This window comes from Terrapene carolina, unplaced genomic scaffold (genome assembly GCF_002925995.2).
Source record: "Terrapene carolina triunguis isolate 2854851 unplaced genomic scaffold, T_m_triunguis-2.0 Scaffold238, whole genome shotgun sequence".
NCBI lineage: Eukaryota > Metazoa > Chordata > Testudines > Emydidae > Terrapene > Terrapene triunguis.
Window position 1 is genome coordinate 17385183 of NW_020664589.1, and position 9153 is coordinate 17394335.

General features: G+C 42.4%; 1 protein-coding gene across 2 annotated transcripts in view; it reads right to left on the bottom strand.

Moving 5' to 3' along the window:
- Positions 1–4738, bottom strand: part of MAPKAP1 (MAPK associated protein 1) — a 157207-nt gene extending 152469 nt beyond the window's left edge. For both annotated transcript variants that reach the window (XM_024214530.2, XM_024214529.2), the window contains exon 1: positions 4656–4738. The gene's annotated coding sequence lies outside the window, so the exon portion shown is untranslated. The remainder of the gene's footprint in view (positions 1–4655) is intronic.
- Positions 4739–9153: the final 4415 nt, after the last annotated feature.

The following is a 9153-nucleotide window of genomic DNA, read 5'->3' on the forward strand; positions in this document are numbered from 1 at the left end:
GCCTACCTAAACCCCACAGCCCCAGATGATAGGGGGGCCAAAACCAAAGGGCTTCAGCCCCAGGCGAGGGGCCTGTAGCCTGAGCACTGCCACCCAGGGCTGAAGCCCTCAGGCTTCGGCTTCAGCCCCGGGCCCTACCAAGACTAATGCCAGCCCTAGCGACCCCATTAAAATAGGGTCGTGACCCACTTTGAGGTCCTGACCCACAGTTTGAGAACCACTGGACTAGATGATCTGGTAGTCCTTTCTGGTCTTCAACTCTACAGGTATGACTACAAGCAATTAAAAACCCGTGGCTGGGTTGTGCCAACTGACAGGCTGGCAGGGCTCAGGCTAACGGGATGTTTAATTGTAGTGTAGACGTTTGGGCTCGGGCTGGGGTGAGGTGAGGTGGGAAGATATTTGTGTTACAACACCATCACTTGTACACATTTACATAGTACACACTTCAGTCTAACATACACTGGACAAAAAAGGAGAATCCAGAGTAGTACATTTTTCTCTTTGCCTGTACACCACTGAAAAAAATAAAATTAGTTCTAAAAAAGTTTAGCTCTCCATCAAAGTTCTTTGAAGAATTGTCAAGGGACTCAATTTGTAGACTATGATTTGCATTTTTCCTGAACAAACCTCACTATTCCTTGACAATGACCTGCAACTGGGTTCACCTGACAATGGCCCCCTCTAAAGATCTGACTGTAAGATTGCGGCTTGTATCTCTCATCTGCCTATGGTCCTTTCTAACAAAACTAAGGAGACAAACTTAATTGCCAGACAGTGGCAGGATCACATTAAGGACTGTTTACCAATTTTTCTTTGGTCGAGATACCTTATATCTGGAAGTAAATTTCATTTGGAATGTTTAACTGGTTTTCAACCACAAAATAACTGCTCCCTATCAGTCATAGTTTTATGGCTAGGTCTCTGTCACCACAGTATCACATTTCAATACTAAAAAATGTGATCCTAGAGAACTGAGAGGGACATTACCTTTAAAATGTGTTTTAGAGGTATAGTTCATTTTGTCTACATCAACAGTAAAAGCATATTCATAAATGTAGATTCCTGTTCCAAATACTGTAAATCTAGCTATGAATAAAACTAACTGCACTGCATACACTTAAAGGTAAGGAGAAGATAAAATCCACAGTATGTAGGCAAGGTATATTACCAGAATTTAATCTCAACATTTTTCTATCACCAAATTTTGTTCCAAATGCTGATTTTCTCCCCTCCCTTAAAAAAAAAAAAAAAGTTACCTGCCAATTTCTCTCTCTGGTTCTAATCCCGTTTGCCTGTATCATTTCTACTTCCAAAGCTAGAACTGCTGTCATCCAAAATTAGATCTTGAACAGCTGCTCAGGATTTATTTTCTTCATTTTTATATTCCACAGTATTTACTTATAAAACAGGAGTTCATTCCAAAGCAAGTATTTTAGAAATCAAAATTTTTACCCATTTATATTAAACAAAATTAAACTGAATAAACTTTGGACAAGATAGACCATAACCATTTTTTTCTCCCATCACAACGGGAGTGGAAGTCCTTGCGCCCCTTTATGACTTGTTTGCATATTCACAAAGAAAATGACTATTTAGATAATTGCCCTTTGGGCTCTATATCAAATGTAACCAGACAGATTCATAATTGTTTAACTGTAGCTATCTCTTCTTTCTCCTTTTAATTTTCAAAGCTCCCTAGCAATCTCTTTTTTCCTACTTCTTCCTCGATTTCTGAGATATTAGTCCAAGGCTTCTGAAGGGTCAGTGCACAAAGCATGTCTCAGTTTTTAAAAAATTGTGAACTAACTTTTGACAGGACTTCCTCTCAAAACACATGATGGAAACAGGTTATAGACGTGCTTCATATGATTAATTCTGGAGTGAAAAAATTGGGCTTATGGACAACACTGCACCAAGCAGAAGATGTGAACAAAAACATACCACAGAGCAGCACCAGTAAAGACAGTTATTAGCAAATATTGAGGCCTTTTCAGTATATTCATTGTTTTGAGAAAGCTTGCTAGCAGAGACACTGGGGAAATATCAAAATGCAGAATATCAAAGGGCTGGATTAGCCTCACCTCTGATACATGGACTATATAGACCAGACAGACTGAAAGAATTGGTGTTAGTAAAATGTAGCACAGCAAACTTACTGCCATTATGAAAAGGTGATAATAAGAGTTCTTTGCATCAGCAGAACTGGGGGAAGGCTGTGAAGACTTTTTGCTTTTCTGCACTGAACACTGTTGATTTTTTTTAAAAAAATCAACTTGTTTCAGTTATTTAAGGTATCAAGGGCCCTTGGGCATTTGTCTTGTTCTTACACCCCAGAATTTCAGGCTTTGGAAAGTTTGTTTTATTGAAAATAACAAACACATCCTTCTGACAAACATCTTAGTGATGAGATCTTTATTGTAAGGGCCACTCATACTCCTATACAAACACATTCCAAGAGAACAGAACTATTGAAAGTGAAACCTAGAGCAGACAGGCCACACAGCTGAAATAAACAGCTAGGGCAGGGGTTCTCAAACTGGGGGTCAGGATCCCTCGGAGTCACGAGGTTATTACATGGAGGGTCGCAAACTGTCAGCCTCTACCCCAAACCCCGCTTTGCATCCAGCATTTATAATGGTGTTAAATATATAAAAAAGTGTTTTTAATTTATGAGGGGGGTCGCACTTAGAGGCTATGTGAAAGGGGTCACCAGTACAAAAGTTTGAGAACCACTGAGCTAAGGTAATCGACAGATTGTGTGTGACTATGAGAAGTAGTGACTCAAAGCTGGTTGTAATTCACACCTTTTGTTACTTCAGAGCAAATCTGTGTATAGACTCTTATTGTGGACTACATCAAAACAGTACACTCTCAATCCAAAAGAAGTGTCAACACACAGATTTGCACTAAAATAATGGGAGGTTTTAATTACAACCAATTTAGTTATTTTGGTTCCAGTCTGTGTATAGACAGGACCGAAGTAAAAGGTAAGCTAAACTGAAAACAGTTTACTTGACAACTGTCTGAAAACTAAATGACAAGACGAACCATTTGGGGCATCCAGACTATGTTATTCCTGGTCTAGATGACAACCAGGGATGAGTTTAACAACACTAATACCAAACCTTACCTTTGTCTCAATCACAAAATATACCACTCCCTCTCCCACACTGGAATTCCTACAGTATATGAGCACTACAGTTGGCTGGCAACCCTTCTCATGTGTGTCAGAAAACAAGGCAATGAATCAGCAAATAAGGCAGAATGGAATCACTTTAAAGGGTCACACTGCAAGCACCCTATACAACCAGAGTAGCATCTTGGAGACTGGGGATCCAAACCAAAGAAGCTCACGCAGCAGGAAAGTGATAATGTTGATATGAGGTGGTAATAGCAGAACACAGAGGAATGTAACTTACTGTATTATCCCAGGACACCAGGTCCATTGTACTTACTTATGGGAACCAGAAAATCAGTATCTGAGCCAAAGCCTGTCAACAGTATCTCAATTGCTATAACATGCCTGAGTCCAGACCTTTTGCCACATGCCCCACCAGATCATCACCTGTTTTCCCCTTTCAAATCACTTCTTAGAAGCCCACTTGATCTACACTGTTTACCCCAACTATAGCTTCTTGTCCATTACCTCTACTATACTTATTTGTGCAGTTACTATGAAGTCCTTGCAAAAAAATTGGTGTGTTTTAAGTGTATTTTACCTACCCTAAAGGGCAGCAAACAAAGTTCTCTATATAAACAATACTAATTTGTAGATGTACAGGACTGATATATTCACATAAGTCTCTCAAATATCATAAAGGTAGAATACTGGTTTCCTGTAGCCCATGAATTTAGCAAGACTTTTATTCAGAGAAATAAATGAATGATTATACAGAAGAATCTCACTAACTCACACAAGTGAAGACCCATTGTCAGTTACAGACTTGTGAATTAGCAACAGAACATGTGCCCTAAAACCATGCTAATGTATCATTAACTATACTTTGTTCATTCATTTTCACTGTTTAATTTTAATGAAATGTGATGCAAAATATTTGTAAATATCTTATTGAGTATCATACTGTGAAGATAATGAAGTCAGAAATGTGGCAATGTACAATAATCTCTGCTAACAAAGCTCTGATGAGAGATAAGGAGAAACAATTTCTTTTTCTGCCTTCCACGAGGTGCCAAATGCCCTTAGCAAAGTACCATGTGCTGGACTGGTCAAAGCGGGGTGGGGAGCGGGGTGGGCGGTCGGGCTCCTGGGCTCAGTGCGCTCCGGGAAGGGGCTGGTGCCTGACGCTTGGGGGGAGGAGGGCTCTGGATTCCCAGGTTTCCAGCCGGGCTCTAGCTGTTCGAGCGGGTGGGGGCAGACGGAGACTGGGGCTCCGGACTCCTGGGTGCTGCCCTCAATGCCGGGAGGGGCGCGGGGTCGAGTGGCCTGGGGGTGGGGAAAGAGGCGCGGCCCGGCTCTTCCCAGGGCCCAGCAGGCGGCGAGCCGCAGCCCCCGGGCTCGGGCTGTGGGACGCGGCGTGCCCCAGCACAGAGCCGCGCTCATCCCCGGGGCAGCCTGCCTGAGTCCGGGGAGCGGGGCCGGCCGGGTTCGGGGCGCGCGGCGCAGCTGGGACCCGGGACCCTTCCCCACTTACAGGCCTCGCGGGCGCTGCAACTCCTGTGGGGCCGGGTCCCTCTTCCTGCCCCCGCCGGCGGGGCCGCTTCCGGGGCCGCACCGACTCCGCCGACACCAGGTAGCGGTATGGACACGCTAACCCGGAAACACAACCTCCCGCCGGAAGTGACGGAGGTCAGGAAAGCATGTGCACATGCCGGCGGGAGGGGGGGATGTTGTGCCGGGGGCATGCGCCTGCGCTGGTAGCGCGCGGTGTCCGCGCGGCCAGGGAGAGCCGCTGCGGCCTGCGCGCGCTCCGATCGCCTGCTGGCTCTGCGGCGGGGTGCTAGGGCCTAGCCAGTCAGAGCCCCTGATTGGCCCTGTCCCCTCGGCCCGCTCCGGGCGCTAGCTGTGCAGATAGCCCCGCGGGGGTCCACAGAGGCCGTTTGCCGCCGCACCTGTGTAGGTGGGTGTGTCCATCCTGCTGGGTGGTTATCTGCATCTCTAGGTGCCGAACTACCTGCATCGCCTACAGGGGCTAGTGTTCCACAGGCTAGAAAAAAGAGACAACGTGGGTGACTCTAGGGAAAGTGCCAGCTGTCATAATTTGCATAAATAAGAAAGTGAATGAATAATTCTGGCATCAGAAAGAACCAACAAAGACAGCCAAGAAAATTGTGTCTTTAGAATGATCTTGCATCCACCTTGGAAACAGGATACAGGTTTCATTTAGTGGGGTTTTCAATACCTATCTCTCTGGGGAACACAGGACTTGCCACCCTGCATTGGACCTGGGGTCCACCTGGTTCAGTACATTGCCTCCAACAGCGACCACAATCAGATGCTTCAGGGGAAGGTGTAAGAATCTTGCTGGGGTTTTCTATAGTACCTATCATCATAACTGATCATGACTTCCCATGTAAATTACATCTGCACTGTGAGATTCTGCATGCACTTTGTTAATTTTCTGTTGTCCCTGTCATGATAAAAGAGGATTTACTCTGGATATATTTTGTTATTCCTTTCTTACTTTCTGTCACACATTAATCTAGGGTTATTGTGGCAAAACTTGTAAAAAAGGATGGTTTTGCAATGTGTCTTGAACATGGTCAGACTCTGTAGAGGAGATCAGGCCAATCCAAACTCATTTTACATCCTTCAGTCTTTGGTTTTCATATGCTTCATTTTGGGCTTTGTGGGCTCTGTTTTTTCAGAGAAGTGCAGATGTCAGATCCCTTGTCTACCCTAGAAAGGGTTTGCTGGTAGAGGAAGTGAAGACACAACTTATACAGCCAAAAGATTTATTTTGCTTGTATTCTTTGTATCAGTTCTTCAACCAAAATAAGCTATACCAGCAAAAGGACTACAGTATAACCTCAGAGTTACAAACCCCTTTTGAATGGAGGTTATTCATAACTCTAAAATGTTCCTAAACTCTGAACAAAACGTTATGGTTGTTCTTTCAAAAGTTTACAACTGAAATTGACTTAATAGAGCTTTGAAATTTTACTATGCAGAAGAAAAATGCTATTTTTAACGATCTTAATTTAAATGAAACAAGTACAGAAACACTTTCGTTACCTGGTCAAATCTTTTTTTTAAACTTTCCCTTTATTTTTTAGTAGTTTAACATAGTTTAAACATACGTTTAACATAGTACCGTACTATATTTTTTTCTCTGATGCTGCCTGATTGTGTACTTCCGATTCCAAATGAGATGTGTCATTGGCTGACATAACTCTGGTGTTCATAACTCTGAGGTTGCACTGTATTTTAATGTGTCAACACTAGGGCTTTTGCTGGCATAGCTATGTCAGTTAGGGGTGGTTTCACACTCCTAATCAATATAGTTATACCTACAAAACTTTTTAACTGTAGACCAGGCCTGACTGTATAATGAGTGAATATGTATTTTCTGATCAAGTTGGTCCTGAATATTTGATATACTTATTAGGACTAATATCTTCAATTGGCAGTAAAAATGTACATGGAGCCAGTATGGGGATCAGTGCACAGGACACAATGAGCTCAGGGAGACCCATCCCAATGAGCAGTTGGGTTTTTGTGTGCTGTATGACCTAGAACCTCTGTACTTCTTCCAGTGCACCTAATTACACCGTGAATTACAGTCTATTCTCCAGGACTTTGTCCAGATCAGTTTTAAATGTCCCAAGTGACAGCTTCCATCACTTTCTTTGAGAAACTATTCCACAGGTGATAACTACTTCAGTTCTGCCTGCCAGCCTTTAACTAGAAGAAATGGGCATTGCTGGGAATAATTTGCTTTTCGGGGGATCCATTCTGACACACTTGAAGTGCACAACAAGCTATAACACACAGCCTATTGTGCCTCACTGATTCTATATATAGAATGTGGACATTACACTGCTGTTTATGGGTCAGTTCACACTTTGAGTGCTAATACGTACATTAATTGCTGATAATAATACTTAAAATATTTTTTTACAAATCAGATTCCTGGTATATTTTGTCAAATGCAGTGTCCAAGAATCCGTAATTAACAGTGTCTCTGATAATATATACTGTATTGCAATACAGAGGATCACTATCATAAATAAAGGGAGACATGGATGAATTTATAATTAAAAATGCACTAGAAATTACAAGCATAATTTATTTACTAATGTGCACTGGAATATATTTTCTGTGTAATATTTTAAAAGTGGCAATAATAATAGTAAACAAAATATTTTTCAACTAAAATGTTCATAAATATTAGAATTAAATATGCTATACAATAACTGCAGCAAAATTCAAATAAAATTCTTTAAATAGGAAAACCAAATTTAAAAGTATCACAAATGGTATCTAATATAATCAAACAAATGAAAAATACACTACAAGTAATAAAGGATATTCATTTTTATAAAGCTCCTTTCAGATTAATTATTATAAAGAAAAGTGAGGTAGGCACAAATTTTAAATAGGTTTCTGAGAAGAGATCTGGGTTCTATTCCTAGCTTTACTATAGATTCCCTATGTGACCGTGCTGTAAATACCTGCTGATTTTTTAACAACCCTGGCACACACACAGTCTTCTCCATAGTTGAGGGGGCAAGCAGGTTACATTGTAAATCCACTTTTATGCCTCTTGTAACTTTGACTAATTTTCTTCCTACTTTGTAGAAAATTGGTTGGCCTTCACAATTAACCCAGCAATTTGCAGGCCAAAAGCCAGTTTATCTAGCCCAACTGTTCGAATTATAGGTCATAAAAAGATTTGGATCCCTCACCTCAGATACGGTTTGCTACTCCCTTCAAACTTTCCACATAGTTGAATGTAACTGAAAAACACATTACATATGATATAGAAGAAAAGAAGTATTTAAGAAAAGATAATGAACAATTGTTGCAACAAATTGTAATTATTATAATCTGTACATGAGCAGTTGGCACATATTATTTATTATTTGTATTACCATAGCAGCAATGATCCCTAGTCATGGACCACAACCCTTTTGTGCTTGGTGCTGTACAAACATAATAAAAGGTAGTCTCTGCCCCCAAGAACTTACAATCGAAGCATAAGACAAGAGGCCACAGATGGATAGAGACACATAGGGGAATACAAGGAAACCATGAGACAATATTGGTCAATATGACTGACTGGTTTCAGAGCACCAGTGGCCTAACTACTGTCCACATTTTTGTAGGCATCGTGGCAAAGGTGAGTTTTAGGAAGTTAATGAGGTTGCTTGGTGGATGTTTGCAGAGAGATCCTCCCAAGGGTGAGGGGCAGCACTGGCAAAGGCACAAAGGTACTTGTTTTAAAATTTAACAAGTGGACAATGGAGGCTGGTGTCAATGAGCAAGGTGGAGTTGACATCTTGATAGTGAATGAGAAATGATGTGTAGGATGGGGATAAGCCATGAAGGACCTTGAAAATGAAGACAAGTAGCTTATGTTTGATTTGATAGAGAAGAGGGTACCAGTGGAGGGATTCAAAGGGGTGACATGATCAAAGAGACAATCTAGGAAAAATGATCTTTGCAGCTGCATTTTGAATGGATAGGAGCAGGGCAGGATTGTATTTGCCAAGGACAGAGAAAAGGCAGAGTAATGTTTTGTAGAGCACCCCTTCTATGTCAGTGGGGCCATATGGCCCCAGCAGACCTATGAGCATCTGTGAGGTCAAGGTCTATGGCACAAAGCCCATTTCCAGGCATTAGTGGGATTTTCAGGCTGGTGGGGTCAATTTTCAAAGCTAGTCCCAACAAGGAAACAATAAAACTGGTCAGATCTCTTGGTACGGCCAAGGGCTGGGCCAAGCAGGGAGAGACTGGAAAGCCAGAAAAGGAAGGGTGGGAGGGCCAAGGGCACCTGTGACAACCACAAGGTCTGCAACTAACCCTGATTCATCACTAGTGAGGGAAAGGGGGAGCCAGTCACCCTATGGGTCCTGAACCCCAAAGACAGAGGGGGGAGGGAGAGTGGGGCATCCCACTGGCCAGAGCCCCAAGGATGGGGGTGGGGTTCAGCATGCGGAGCCGGGCATCCTGAACCCCAATGATGGGGG